This window comes from Mustela putorius, unplaced genomic scaffold (assembly GCF_011764305.1).
Source record: "Mustela putorius furo isolate JIRA1106 unplaced genomic scaffold, ASM1176430v1.1 tig00003836_pilon_pilon_pilon, whole genome shotgun sequence".
Classification (NCBI taxonomy): domain Eukaryota; kingdom Metazoa; phylum Chordata; class Mammalia; order Carnivora; family Mustelidae; genus Mustela; species Mustela putorius.
In genome coordinates, this window is record NW_025421989.1 from 15,445,115 (window position 1) to 15,461,118 (window position 16,004).

General features: G+C 41.7%; 1 protein-coding gene and 1 pseudogene across 5 annotated transcripts in view; one reads left to right on the top strand and one right to left on the bottom strand.

Annotated features, from left to right (window-relative positions):
* Nucleotides 1-16,004, bottom strand: part of SH3KBP1 (SH3 domain containing kinase binding protein 1) — a 340,162-nt gene that overhangs the window by 253,497 nt on the left and 70,661 nt on the right. The gene's annotated exons all lie outside the window — the stretch shown is intronic.
* LOC123394697 lies at nt 12,498-13,191 on the top strand (annotated as a pseudogene).

A 16,004-nucleotide genomic window follows, 5' to 3' on the forward strand; every position in this document is an offset into this window, starting at 1 on the left:
TCACCCCAGTACACCATTAAATTTCAGTGCTGAAGAAGTGATAGAAGAAACTAAGGTTAGAAGAATTGATGTCCTGAAAGAGAACAAATTATTTGTGCATGTTTATAAATAAAGTATATAATGATATTACATGTTAATCGGTTCATTGTCCTTTAAACTGATATCCAGCCATTTTTATTAATATTCATGGGAATTTGAAGTCACTGATACACACCCTGGTGAACCACAGGTCATTCAGCAAGTGTCAGATCCCAGGCTGCAACGTGCCATGCAACACCTAGTAACCACCCAACCTGTAAAATCTTCAGGCTGCCACGCCTCCCCTCACCCACATTCCCAATTTAATACAATCAGTAATCATATGTAAATGAAAGCAGCAACAGCTTGCTAAGATCCATCTCTGGAAAGAACTTTCCCTTTTTACTTAAATAATTCACTATCTTAGATAATAACAAATAAATCCTAGGCTACGAAAAAAATGAACCATTAATGACTCCAAAACTTCAGATTAATCTTAAGGATTGTATATTACATTCAATTAAACCAGATGAATATTTAACATGTTCCTTCTCTGTACTTAAGATCATTCTAGCCCCTCTGGGGGGAAAAGTGGGTGGAGATGAATAACCTACCCATCTTTGCCACCACGACAGACACAGGGATGGGTCACAGGTCTGAGAGGAACTCGATGAGCGTGCATTCTGGGAATAGCAAATGCACGCTACAGGCCAAGACTGGCCCTGCAGTAGGTTTCATTAACGAAGAGAGTGACTTCTGATTCTTTGTATGCTTTAATATTCACACGTACATTTCAGTTAAGAGGGAAAAAAAGGATACAGTTTTTAGTAAAGTGGATGGATTGTCATTTGGCTTTCATTATACCAAATAATGAACAATGCTGAACCTGTGGTTTTAATTACTCCGTGTGGCTCTGTGAGTTGCACCCCAGGTTGAACTGCAATCAGGGTGACCAGTTAAGACAGCAAGAGAACACACTCCGCCCTGCCTCAGAACCAGTGCTTGTCAACTGTGCTCTGCTGTCACAAGGGCTGTTTACAAACCAGCTATGTCCCTGCATTGCACCAGGCCTGAAATTAGATTTCATATCCAGCTCGAGGGTTGGGGGCTGTGCTCAGCTTCAAGTTGGCAGCATCTTAGACTGGATTGTCATCTTAAAATATCTGCTAATGGAAACCATTCAAACTCAAGTTTTTAAATAAAAGCGAGAGTAAAATTGTATAAAAAAATCAGAGGGTAAGAAGGAAGGTGTGTGGATTTTTCAAAATAGGTTTATTTATTTGAGAGAGAGAGAGAGAGAGAGCACATGCATGGGGGGGAGGGGCAGAAGGGGAGGGAGAGAGAGTCTTAAGCAGACTGTGCCGAGTGCAGAGCCCGACATAGGGCCTGATCCCACCACCCTGAGATCGAGACCTGAGCCACAACCAACAGTTGGACGCTTAACTGTGCCACCCAGGCGCCCCAAGGTGTATGGGTTTTTTAACCACCACTGACAAAAGAAACCCTCACTATAATTACATGGATTATATGTACCAGAGAGCTCATCTGTCATGTGATATTTTGAAGCAAGTAACAGAGCAGACCATGAAAAAAAAAATCAGTGAGCACAAAGAAGAGATTTCTCAGTATCTGAAACCACACAAACCTGACATGGTCCATATTCAAACATGTATCCAAGTTCTTATCTTGTGTCACCAGAGCCCCATGTCATAATTACTCATTTAACACAGAATAGATGAAATTACGTTCATACGGCAGATGCATTTTTTTTTTAATAGGCTGGCAATTATTGCAGTTTCAAGATTTGGAGAGGAAAAGGTTGTGCACACACACTCACGATTTTGCAGTTGAGAGGAACAGTTAGAGTGAACTGTGACTATAAGCCAAGCTGTTAAACAGCAGTTACAGAATGACAGCAATAAACCTGATTCCTTTTCCATCTGCACCCCTGAAGGCCCCACTGTTACAGTGTGACTACAGTTTTAGCAGTTTTAACTTGATAGCACTTGTGGGTTTAAACAGTTATAATGTATCTTTTGCCCATAATCTGTCCACCTCTTCATTTGGATGTCGTTTCTTTACCGGTTTCTTTGCCGTGAATAGCGTGTGGTCAGAAAGCAGGCCCCGTGTGACCGAGGGCTTGAGCATCTGGCGTCACATTGCAGACAACGAGATACTGTGGAAACACGCACAGCCTTGCTAAGAATATATTCACGTTTTAACACTTAAGTCAATGCCAATTATGGTTTATTATAATCATGACTAAAATACACATCTATAGTAAATATTTTAAAGGCAATTTTAATCTATTTTTTCTTCCACGATGAGCAAAAACAGCCCCTTTTTTGGTATTAAGCTGGCCCCTGCTCTCTTGGTACTAGCTATCTCAGATCTCGACCACGGTCTCATTTTACAGACAAGAAAATCACATCCCTGAGAGCTCCAGCACGGCCGCCGCCGAGCTGTGCTGCTTCTTTAGAAGAGAAAGGCTCAGTGTAAGAGGACAGAGCAGCCAGGGTGTCCCCACGTGGCCCTGGAACTGAGCAGGGCCCGAGCGCTCCCTCCCATGGCTGCCCCAGGCCTTTGACGAGAGCCCGGTTCCTATGGCTCCTCACTCTGGGCCTCCATCTGGGACCACCTGCCTCAAGAAAGCCTGGGCAGGATGTGGTTTGCCTTGGACAGCCTCTCTGCTTACAAATGAGGCAAGCCCACTGTGTTTTTCACCCAGACTCCCAGACACAGGATATCAACTTTGTTGGTTTTCTTGAGAAAAACCTGGTGGTCCCAGAGGAAGTATGACAATAAATGAAACACTCTTTCCTTCACGACAAGCAAAACAGGCAGCAAAGAGCTAAAACGGGCTGACCTCATGCACCTCATTCCACAAATAGCTAAATGCCTATCTGTGTGTGTGTGTGTGTGTGTGTGTGTGTGTGTGTTCATGTGGTGTGCTGTGACCACACACTGGAGACATTCACATTTTTATCTTCACTCTCCCTGAATGTCCCTCAAGATCTCTTGTCTAATCATCCCCAGTGGCAGACAGATGGTGAGAGCTCCCCCTGAGCTGGGGGCAGGGCCCGGTGGTAGGGAATACATTATTTCAAATCCCCTTGTGAGTTAAGAAACTACAGTGAAACAAAATGTCTCTGGGCAGGCCCTGGAGGTGTGCTGCCCACATGTCCCTTCAGGAAAGAACTGGTGCCTTCAGGCTCCACCCCAGCTTATTTTCCAGCCCAGGTGACAGGCCCTGCTGGTGGAGCAGTGGGGGAAAGTTGGTTGCTAGGGCCTTCCCATACCAGGCTCCTGAGCAGTGTTTGCTCAGTGCTCAGAAGCTCCCTGTCAGGCTGGCTAGGATGGCAGCCTGAGGCTCCCCTGCCCTGCTTCCCGCCCTTTCATCTCCCAAGGGTGTTATCTCCCCTCCGCAAATACACCTCCTGCATCCCTACCTCCATCTCAGCGCCCACTGCCCATAGCACCAACTGACAAACACCAGACCTCCAGATTTTTCCAGCCTCTCAGAGTGGCTCAATACTTAATGTTGATAATTAATATTTGCTGACTGATTAATATGCATCAAACCCAAATCTGCATTGCCTTACACTCAGGATTTCATGCATCCTCCCCAGTACACTAGCAAAGAGGGGCACTACTGTTGCTACTACTCCCTGCTTCAAAAGGGAAACAAGCAGATACCTAGAGGGAGTAACTTCCCAAGGACCCAGAGCTAATAAACCAAGACTCACACTTCCAGGATCTTGGGGCATTGCTACTCTCGGTCCAAGCCCCACCGAGACCCGGGAAGCAGAGCCCGGGTCCGCAGCCGCCGCCCTGCACTCCACGCGCCTCCATGAAGCCGGGCTGAGAGCAAGCAAGCTGACGGGGTTCACGGCTCACAGCAGAAAGACTGAAATTCTCGGGCCGAAGGACAAGGGCACAGCAGATTTTCTGGCAGCACCCAGTGTGCACACCACAAGGAAAGAGGAAGAGCCACCCATCAATGCTACCATGCTACAGATGTGTTTGTTTGTATTTCTCTACCCTCACCCTAAAAAAGAAATCTAATGATACCTTAAGTGAAAATATGATCTCAAAAATGTCATCAAGTCAAAGCTGAATATGGATGAGGTGAAAACCTAAAATGTCTAGCTATCCTGCAACTTGATCACCTATGAAAAAACTTTTACTCCAAAATTATCATTTTTATTTCAAAACGACTACCACTTATTCCATTTCATATTCTGTTTCAAGTTTTTATTTAAATTCCGGTTAGTTAACATAGAGGGCAATATTAGTTTCAGGTGTACACTACAGTGATTCATCACTTCTGTACATCACCTGGTGCTCAACACATGTGCCCGCCTTCATCCCCATCACCTGTTTCCCCCATCCCCCGCCACCCGCCCTCTGGTAACCAGCAGATTGTTCTCTAGGGTTAAAAGTCCTTTTCATATTCCTCAATAAACTTGGGAAAATGACACACATTCCTTAAGGCTTCCTGGAATAAAGAAGATTTCATGCAATGCATCAAATTTACTCTGTGCTATAAACTTGGAACGTTCTGCTTCCTGGTTTTGGAAACACTAACCTTTTTTTCATGTCAGAATGTATCAGTCTGAAGAATGTGTACATTTGGCAGGCTTATGAACCAAATTTTTTAAATTCTATTTCTTACAATGTGGTTTAAGAGCTCCAATAATAGTGATCAGATAAATAAAAAAAAAAAACCTTAGAGATATGCTTTACTTAAATGCATGAACATAGTAGAAGAGGTTTTATTTTTCATTTTTCACTTAAGAATAGTGGCAATTTTCATTTATATGTCCATACATGGACTAATTCTGGAAAGGGAAAAAAGCCTCCTATGAGCTCCCCTTATACCCAGTATTCATCATTACTAGTAATAATAATATTAATAATGTGTAGCTGGACTCTAGGCACATTATTATTTATTCATCCTTCTGTTCTCAGAGCCTCTCAGTATCTGGCACACGATAAAATACATCTAGCTCTTACAGAAACTCTACCAGGATATTAGTACTGTCACCTTTTAAAGAGGAAGAGCTGCTTCAGGGAGGGGAGGAAACTTCTGAGGCTACACAGCTGGTGTGCCATGAGAGGGATCATGCCCCCTCCTGAAACACCTCCCCTAGCCTTCTAGAACATTCACTTGCCTATTTTCCTCCTCTTTTGGCCATTACCTGTCAGTCTCAATGCTGGGGTGCCATATTCCCTCTCCAGGCGATTTCACTCATCTGGGCTTCGAAGGATTCCCAAATGCCTATGTGCAGCCTGCACCTGGTGCCTAAACTCTAGACCCACAACCTTAACAAGCTTCCTGGTGGTCTGCAAAAAAACCCTGGGTCATCCGTCCCTCTTTTCTCTCACTACACATCCAGTCAGATCAGCAAACCCTAGTAGGGCTGCCTTCAGAAATATCCAGAATCTGATAAGTAAATCCTGGTGGTATTACCTTCAGAAATATCCAGAATCTAACCATTTCTCCCTGCTTCCACTACCAACACCCTGGGCTCCCCTGGATTCCTGGGTTGGCCTCTGACCTATGCTCCCTGCTTCCATCCTTGCCCCTAGTGGTCTGTTCTCCACAGGGCAGCAAGAAGGAGCCAGTTACAGCATCCCCGGTCACATCAACTCCACTGCCCAGAGCTCCCTTGATTATTTCCCATCTCACCCAGAGTCCCAAGTCTTACAGTAGCCCTCTATGCCTATCTTCTGACTCTCTCATCTAGCCTTCCCCCCTCTGGCACAGAGTCAGATCAACACACCAGGGAATTTCCCTCCTCAGGGCCTTTGCATATACTGTTGCCTCTGCCTGAAAGCTCTTTCCCATGATCCCCCCACAGGTCTCTTCCTCGCTGGCTCAAGTCTTAACTTAAAGGTCACCTTTTCAGTGAGGCCTTTGCTGGCCTCCCTATCATCAATTGCAATCCAGTCCCCAACATTCATATCCCCTTCCCCTAATTTTTTCTCCCTCCAACATGCTATAACTTATATATTGTTTCTGGTTTAATGTCTGTCTACTACAGCAGGATTTAAGTGCCATGAGAGCAGGGGTTTAGGTCCGACCTATTCACCCATGTATTCCCTAGTGCTCAGAACACAGGAAACACTCCACAAGCATTTGATAGATGAACGAGTGAACCTCAAAGAGCTCAATTAACTTCCCCCAAAGTCAGAGAGCTCAGCTCAGCCTCCAAAACCAGCGCACTGAGTCACCGGTTTGTGATCAAATAAAGACGCTTGATCAGTGCACACCCAGATAGCCACATATCTGATAAAAATCAAACCAAATTGCACAGCAAGAGACAAAGTCCCCTAGCTCATTGGGTACTTTCATTAATCCCATATTCACTTGGAAGACAACAGGAATTTAAAAAACAGCAATGTAGAAAAAGTAATACACGCCTGGGAGCTACTTCAATCACAAGAAGCTGAAGGCTGCATGTACCTTAATCCCTGAGGAAAAGTAAACATGTCAGATGAAAACATTTTTCAATTTTAAGTAAATTTTTTCAAATATTCGAAATAAAGACACAAAGCCTCTCCACTATTAGCATGTTAGCATTTTTCTCCCTATACAGAGGACTCGGTAGTTTGTAGGTCATACCACATGTACAATTCCATAGCCTGCTTGTCCCTCTCAGAGCACACGTATTTCTGCATTACTGTACACAGCATGGGGGTCCCACATTCTAAGGCTATGCAGTAACTTGTCAGCAGGTAATGAAGTCAAAGCTGGTAAAAAGGAAAACAAAGAACACAAACATCAACCAAACATGGAAGCCTGCAACCACCGTTCAGCACGCCGTCTTCAAATCGACTTCCAGCCCCACCACTGAACCTGGCCCAGGTGCATTTCCTAGAGGCCAAAAGAACTAGTTCCTGTGGAAATGCTCAAGCCATATTACTTCCGGAAGTCAGAACCTAAGAGCATGGTCTATTTAAGCGGCCACTACCACCAGTGTCCCAAGAGTAAGGGCCAAGTACCCAATGGTGTCAATAACCACAAGTGCAGAGAAACAAGCAACAAAGATAGTCGCTCATTCAACAAATATGGATAAGCACTGCTGTGCGCCAGGCACCGAGGATACAATGCTGCACAGAGGCCATGGAATCTTAGTCCAACAGGGAAGAGAGCTATTTGTCAAATAGCCACAAAAACAGATTTAAAATTCCAAGAGTCACAAGTGCTACTGAGGACAGAAATATGACACTACAAAGGCCTGTAGAAAATGGGTATTTATAAGTCAGGAGGTTGAGGAAGATTTCCCTGGGAAAGCATGAACTGAGCTCCAGGGCTGAGAAGGCATTGGGGGTGCAGGGGGATGGAGGAGGATATGAGCCTGGAAAGAAAGATGGGGGTCACAGCACACAAGACCTTGGAGGCTGACCACATTCAAGAGTTTAGTCTTAAAAACAAGGGAAGGCCAAAGATGGATTTTAAGAGTATGTGGAATACATGGGGAAAGGGGAATGACCAGATTCACATTTTAAGACCATCAGGGTAGCCTCAGTGTGAGGTACAAGCCAAAGGGGCAACAGAGCAGATGGGGGAGAAGTTTTTCCCTGGACGCAGGGCCCAGGTGGGTCCTACATCCAGCCCTTTCATCCACACTGTCTCTGAGGGCCCTACCTCTCCTCCCCTGCCCACTGCTTCCACCCTCCTCCACTCCTCTTCGGCCCTCCCCTTCTCCTTTCATTGGGTTGGCCAGTTTTCAGGCCAACTAAAGACAAGGCCAAATGATAATGCTTCCCTGTACCTGTGCAGGGGGCGGGGCTTCCCTAAATTGCAGCCGTGACCATCACAACACGATGGCAGCATCTGACCATCCAGAGAGGTAACTGGAGCACCCGGGATGGGTTGGAGATGGTGGTTTACGGGAAAACACTCACAAACAAGTGATAAAAATTGTACACAGAGTCCCACGATCCCTTCGCCCAGCTTCCTCCAGTGATGATATTCTGTCTGACTACAGTATAATATCAAAGCAAAGAAATGGACATTGGTTCACTTCTTTTACCTGTATTACAGATCTTTAGTTCTCATCAGGTTTTACACGCACTGATGGGGGTGGGGGCATGTGCGTGTAACTATGCGATTTGATGCAGCACATAGATTTGCACGACCACCGTCACAATGAAGATACAGAGCTGTTCCATCTCCACAAAGGAACTTCCTCGAGGTATCCTCTTAGAGTTCCACCAGTCCTCCCCCACTCTCCCTTGGCAACCAGTAATCTGTTCTCCAACTCCACAGTTTTGTCATTTTGAAAGCACCATGTAAACAGAGTCACACAATACATAACGTTTGAGATTGGCTTCACTTACAAAGCACAATGCCCTGGCGGTCCGTCCACGCTGTTCCCTGTATTCATGCCTTTTAATTGCTGAGTAGTACTCTGTTGGATGGATGGACCAGAATGTGTTGAAATATTCACCCACTGAAGGACATTCTGGCTGTTTCCAGTTTGGGCCTATTTGAAATAAAGCCACTATGAATGCTCCTCTATAGGTTTTTGTATGGACAGAAATTTTTAGTTCTTAGGGATGAACATTCAAGAGTATAAGGGCTGGGTCATAGGACAAGCACATAGTTTTATAAGAAACTGTCAAACTGTGTTCCAGAGTGGCTGAGCCATTTTACATTCCCATAGCAATGGACAAGAGAACCAGTTTCTCTACATCCTTGCCTGCATTTGTATTATTGCTATTTTTTAGCCCCATTCTAATGCCCATTTTAATAGACACATAGTACTATCTCATTGTGGTTTTAATTTGCATTTCTGTAATGGTTGATGGTATTGAACGTCTTTTCATATGCTTATTTTCCACCTGTATATCCTCTTTGGTGAAATGTCTGTTCATGCCTTTAAACCATTTTTAGTTGGATTTTTTGGCTTCTTGCACTGACAGCTCTTTATACATTCTAAATACAAGTCCTTTGTTGGACAGGTGGTGAGCAAGCCGTTTGTTCCAGCCTGTAACTTATCTTTTCATCCTCTTCACAGGGTTTTTCACAGACAAAAGTTTTTAATTCTGAGGAAATCTAATTGATCAATTTCTTCCTTAATGTTCTCTTGGTGTGATATCTAAGAACTCTTTGCCTAGCCTAGTTCCTGAAGATTTTCTCCCGTTTAATGCTAAAACTTTTAGTTATATGTTTTCCACTTAAATCCCTGATCCATTTTGAGATAAATTTTTTTACAAGGTCTAAGACTGAGGTTAAAGTTCTTTTTTTTTTTTCAGGTCTGTGGATGTTCAGTTCTTTCAGCTGAAGGCTATACTTCCTCCACTGAATCACTTGTGTCTTTTTGTCAAAAATCAGTAGGGCATATTTGTGTGAGACTGTTTCTGGGTTCTCTATTCTGTGTCACTGGCTTATGTGGCTGTCTCTACACCAATATCACACTGTCTTGATTGTTAGAGCTACTACACTAAGTCATAACATAGTCCTAGAAGTCCTGCTACCTTGCTCTTTTTCAAAATCATTTTAACTGTTCTAGGTCCTTTGATTTTCCATAAACATTTTAAAACAAGTGAAAAAAAACTTTCCTGGGATTTTTGATAGGAATTACCCTACTGATAGATTAATTTGGAGAGAATTAACATCTTCACCTTGTTGACTCTTCCAATTCACAAACACAGTATAACTTTATTATTTATTTAGATCTTCTTCAAATACTTTCATCAACTTTTTGTAGTTTCAGCACATATATCCTGTGTGTGTGTTGCTAGATTTATATCTAAGTAGCTCAATTATTTTAGGAGTAATTGTAAATGGAATTGTGCTTTTAATTTGGGTTTCCATATGTTCATTGCTAGGAAATAGAAAAATTAATTTTTTTAAAGATTTTATTTATTTATTTGACAGAGAGAAATCACAAGTAGATGGAGAAGCAGGCAGAGAGAGAGAGAGAGGGAAGCAGGCTCCCTGCTGAGCAGAGAGCCCGATGCAGGGCTCGATCCCAGGACCCTGAGATCATGACCTGAGCCGAAGGCAGCGCCCTAACCCACTGAGCCACCCAAGCACCCCGAAAAATTAATTTTTATGTGTTCATTTTTCTATCCTGTGACCTTGCTGAATTCACTTATTAGTTCCAGAAATTATTTTGTATATTCTTGGGATGTTCTATGAGAGAATCATGTCATCTGCAAACAGGGACGGTTTTATTCTTCCTTTCCAATTCCTATGTCTTTTACTACTCTTCTCAGCATTGCACTGGCTGGGACTGCCAGTAGTGCGGTAACAGCAGATTATCCTCAGTTTATTCTCATCCTCAGGAAGAAAGCATTCAGCCTTTTACCATTTAGTATAATATTGATATAGGGTTTTTGGTTTTTTGTAGATGCTATTTATTAAGCTAGGGAAATCCCCCTCAATTCCTACTTTGCTGAGAGTTTTTATCATGAATGGATGTTGAATTTTGTCACATGTTTTCTTCTGCATCAATTGATATGCTTATGTGATTTCTTTTCTCCTGTAGCTTGTTGATATGGTGGATTACATTAACTGATTTTCAAACACTGAAGCTACCATCATACCTAGAATGAACCCCTCTTGCTCATGGTACATAGTTCATGTTGCTGGATTTGTTTTGCTAATACTTTGTTGTGGATTTTTCTGTTTCTGCTCTTAAGGGGAACTGGTCTGTAGTTACTTTTGTACTGTTGGTTTTGGTACCAAGGTTTTGGTACCAAGGTAATACTGGCCCTAAAATGAATTAAGAGGCATTCCCTCCTCTTCTATTTTCTTGAAAAAATTATGTAGAATTGGCAAAATTGAACTACTGGGACTTCATCCAGATAAAAAGCTTTTGCACAGCAAAGGAAACAGTCAACAAAACCAAAAGACAATGAACAGAATGGGAGAAGATATTCATAAATGACACTACAAATAAAGGGCTAGTATCCAAAAATCTATAAAGAACTTAACAAACTCAATACCCAAAGAACAAATAATCCAATCAAGAAAGGGGCAGAAGACATGAATAGACATTTCTGCAAAGAAGACATCCAAACAGCCAACAGACACATGAAAAAGTGCTCAACATCAAATAATCCAATCAAAAAATGGGCAGAAAACATGAATAGACATTTCCGCAAAGACATCCAAACAGCCAACAGACAAATGAAAAAGTGCTCAACATCACTTGCCATCAGGGAAATACAAATCAAAACCACAATGAGATACTACCTCACACCAGTCAGAATGGCTAAAATTAACAAGTCAGGAAATGACAGATGTTGGCAAGAATGCAGAGAAAGGGGAACCCTCCTACACTGTTGGTGGGAATGCAAGCTGGTGCAGCCACTCTGGAAAACAGTATGGAGGTTCCTCAAAAAGTTAGAGCTACCCTACAACCCAGCAAGCACACTACTGGATATTTACCCCAAGATACAAATGTAGCAATACAAAGGGGCATGTGCACCCCAATGTTTATAGTAGCAATGTCCATAGAAGCCAACTACAGAGAGAACCCAGATGTCCATCAACAGATGAATGTATAAAGAAGATGTGGTGTACACACACACACACACACACACAGAGGAATATTATGCGGCCATCAAAAAATGAAATCTTGCCATTTGCAACAATGTGGATGGAACTAGAGGGTATTATGCTAAGCAAAACAAGTCAATCAGAGAAAGACAATTATCATATGATCTCACTGATAGATGGAATTTGAGAAACAAGGCAGAGGATCATAGGGGAAGAGAGGAAAAAAATGAAACAAGATGAAACCCGAGAGGGAGACAAACCATAAGAGACTCTTAATCTCAGGAAACAAACTGAGGGTTGCCGGAAGGGAGGGGGGTTGGAAAGATGGGGGGGCTGGGTGATGGACATTGGGGAGGTATGTGCTATGGTGAGTGCTGTGAATTGTGTAAGACTGATGAATCACAGACTGGTATCCCTGAAATAAATAATACATTACATGTTAATAAAAATAAATGAATTAAAATTTTTTTTAAAAATGAACTAACAGGGGCGCCTGGGTGGCTCAGTGGGTTAAAGCCTCTGCCTTTGGCTCAGGTCATGATCCCAGGGTCCTGGGATCGAGCCCCGCATCGGACTCTCTGCTCAGCAGGGAGCCTGCTTCCCTTCCTCTCTCTCTGCCTGCCTCTCTGCCTACTTGTGATATCTGTCAAATAAATAAAATATTGAAAAAATTAAAAAAAATGAACTAACATACTCTCACCATACAATCCAGCAACCAGCCTCCTTGGCATTTACTCAAAGTAGTTGAAAACTTATAGTCACACAAAATCCTGTACACACACACAGATGTTTATAGCAGCTTTATTCGGAACTGCCAAAACTTGGAAGCAAACAACAGGTCCTCCAGTAAGCGAATGGATAAATAGTCTGTGGCACAGGCAGATAAGGGAATATTAAGTGCTAAAAAGCAATGAGTTCTCAAGCCACCGAAGAGAAATGGAGGGATCTTGGTGCAGTAATGGCGGCTACTCTGGAGTCCTCTGTGGAGGACCCAAGACAGAACTTTGTTCAAGTTTTGGAAAAGCAAGGATGGCACTACTATGGCTCCTTTGGAAAAGGAGCACTATGGCTACAGCGGTGTGGGCCGTGTTGTTTGGGATGCTGCCATTGCCCATTCTAGAAATGCCTGGGGTTTTCTGGCGATGGGGCACACAGTCTGAGCCAGCAGTCAGGGCTGGAGCTGGGCTCCAGGACTGTGGCTGTGGGATTCATGGTTGCTACTCTCGGGGCTGATGTTGTGGTCACATATCTGGAGGAATTGCAAGATTTGCTGAAGATAAATATTAATATGAACAAGCATCTTGTCACTAGTTCTGTTCAAGCCAAAGTTCTGAAATGGGGGGAAGAAACAGAAGACTTTCCTTCTCCGTCAGACTTCATACTGATGGCCAACAGCATATACTATGAAAGTCTTTGGAGCCATTGTTGAAAACTCCAAAAGGTCTTAGTGAATATGAGACTTGAATTATATGTTGTTATGAACAATGAACAAGGAGGAAAAAAATCCAGAAACTGAGAAAAAATAATTTGAGCTCTTCCAGCTAGACTTTGACTTTGAAAAAATTCCTTTAGAGAAACATGATGAAGAATATTAAACCGAAGATATTCATATTTTATACATCAGAATGAAAAAATCAAAATCTCCATTGTGAAATCTTTAGTCATCTTATCCATGCCTCTAACAACCTGGGTGAGCTTAAGATGTGAATGGAGCATGTAAATACAGCAGGGGAAGATTGCATTCACAGATTTTTCCAGCATGTCCAAAGAGATTTGATATATAACTGACAACCACCATGGGCTACCTGCAATTTGAAAAATGATTACTGCCTGCCTGCCAATGGGCCTGAAATCCAACTTAGTTCATTTGTAGCTCAGCATCAAGCTCTGTTTAAAAGAAAATTGTGTATCAGTCACTCCTCAAATGAAAATAGGGGTTGAGGTTTGCCTAAATTCTGCCAGAAATAAACAGTGAGGTGGCATGGTTGGCGTGGCATTATTGTCAGGAAAGTAGAGATGAATTGATCCAATTTCTAAACAGAGACATCTATTACTATGTAATTCTGTTTAAGTTGCAACTAGTAAAATTTAGTTGTCTTCAAGATCAATAAATCTTAAAAGTTGGTTTTTATTTTAATATAACTATGCAGTAGTTTTCATCATGTATATTTTCTACTTCATTGCTATTATTAGGATCGCTTTATTCGTTAAATGTTCTTTTTTAAAAACCCGAAAATACTGTTTTTTATTCTTCTATTAGCCAAAGATTTAGTCTTTTCCTCCAACATACATGTCTATGTGAGTTAGATAGTAAATTATACTGTAATGAGTTGGTAGGAATGAAAGTAAGAAATCAGGAGGGGGAAAAGGTATCTTTACAAACTCTTCCATTTGAGAATGGAGCAAGAATAAAAATCCATTTTCAGGCTTGTGCGGTTATGTGGCTCTTACACTTTTCTTTGCATACATCTTCCAGGAAAATGGCTAAAATCACCAGGGTTTATATGAAGCAGAGAAATGTTTTTAAGTAACTACAAATGTGGTTCTCTATATATTGACCAAGTGATTTTCATTCTATGTATTCTCTGTTTTATGTTATAATGATAGTCATCTGCTCACAGACTGATCTATCAAGGACTTGAGTTACAGCAGTTGTGAAGAGTAATACTAACTGGACAGAATTTTGGATAAAGCTCCAGTTGTAGGCATTGCTGCTAGGTGGCACATTTTATGTATTAAAATAAACATTGCTTTGGGGGGGAAAAAAAGAAGAAATGGAGAGATCTTAAGTGCATACTGCTAAGTGAAAAAAAGCCAATCTGAAAAGGCTGCGTACCATGTGATTCCAACTGTAAGACAAACTGTGGGGACAGTAAAAAAATCAGTTTCAGGGTTTGGAGGGAGGGATGAATAGGCAGAACACAGAGAATTCTTAGGGCAGTGAAACCACTCCGTATGCTACTACAGAAGTAGATACATGTCATTATACATTTGTCAAAACCCACAGAATGTGAAATGTGGACTTTAGCTGATTATGATGTGTCAAGAGAGGCTCATCTTCTGTACAAAATGGCCCACTCCGGTGGGGGACATAGATGCCAGGGGAGGCTGTGCTGGTGTGTGGAGAGGGGGCTTATGGGAACTCTGTACGTTCTGCTCAGTTTTGCTGTGGACATAAAACTACTCTGAAAAACAAAATCTATTAAAAATTGAAATAAAAAAGACAGATTTGAAACAAGAAAAAAAGATTATGTGGAATTGGTGCTAATTCTTTAAATATTTAGTAGAAATCTCTAGGAAAACCCTCCAGGTTTGGAGATTTCTTTTTTGGAAGCTTTTAAATTATGAATCCAATTTCGGTAAAAGTTACAGGACTAGTGAAATTATCCATCTATTTTATCTTGAGTGAGTTTTGGTAGTTTGTAGTTGCTCAAAGAATCCATCCATTTCATCTAAATTGTCAAATGTATGTACATAGACCTGTTTGTAATATTCTCTAATGATCCTTTTAATGACTAGAAGATCTGTGGTAATAGCACCTGTTTTATTCCTACCATTGTAATTTGTGTCTTCTTTTTTATCTTTGTCAGTCTTCTTATAGGTTTATCCATTTTACTATCTTTCCAAATAGCTGGTTTCTTCATTTATTTTCTCTGCTGCTTTTCTGTTTTCAACTTCAGTGATTCCAGTTTTTCATTACTTACTTTCTTCTGCTTTTTTCTTTTTTCTTTTCTAATTTCTTGAAGTGGGAGCTTAGGTTATTGATTTCAGAACTTTCCTCCATTATTTTTTTTAAGATTTCATTTATTTATTTGAGAGAAACCGAGAGAGTACAAGTTGGGGAGAAGGGCGGAGGAAGAAGGAGAAGCAGACTCCCTGCTCAGCAGGGAGCCTGAGGCGGGCTCAGTCCCAGGACCCCGAGATCAGGACCTGAGCTAAAGGCACACACTTAACCAACTGAGCCACCAAGGCACCCAGGACTTTCCTCCATTTCTGATGAGAAAATTAAGTTCTATAAATTTTCCTCTCAGCACTGCTTTAGCTATGTCCCACAAACTGTGATATGTTCTGTTTTCATCTTCATTCAGTTTGATATATTTGTTAAATTTTCTTTGAGACTTCCTCTTCAACTCATGAATTATTCAGAAGAGTGTTATTTGATTTCTAAGTGTTCGGGGATTTTTCTGTTATCTTTATGTTATGTGACTGATTTCTAGTTTGATTACATCATAGTCAAACAACATAATCTGTATTTCCATTCCTTTAAATATATTGAGGTTAGTGTTATGACCCAGAGTATGGTCTAACTTGGTGAATGTTTCATGCATATTGATGAGGATGTGTTTTATTCTATTTCTGGGTAGAGTGGTCTATAAATGTCCACTAGAATTTCTTGGTTGATGATGTTGTTCAGTTCTTCCATATCCTCACTGATATTCTATTTAGTAGTTCTTTCAAATGCTGA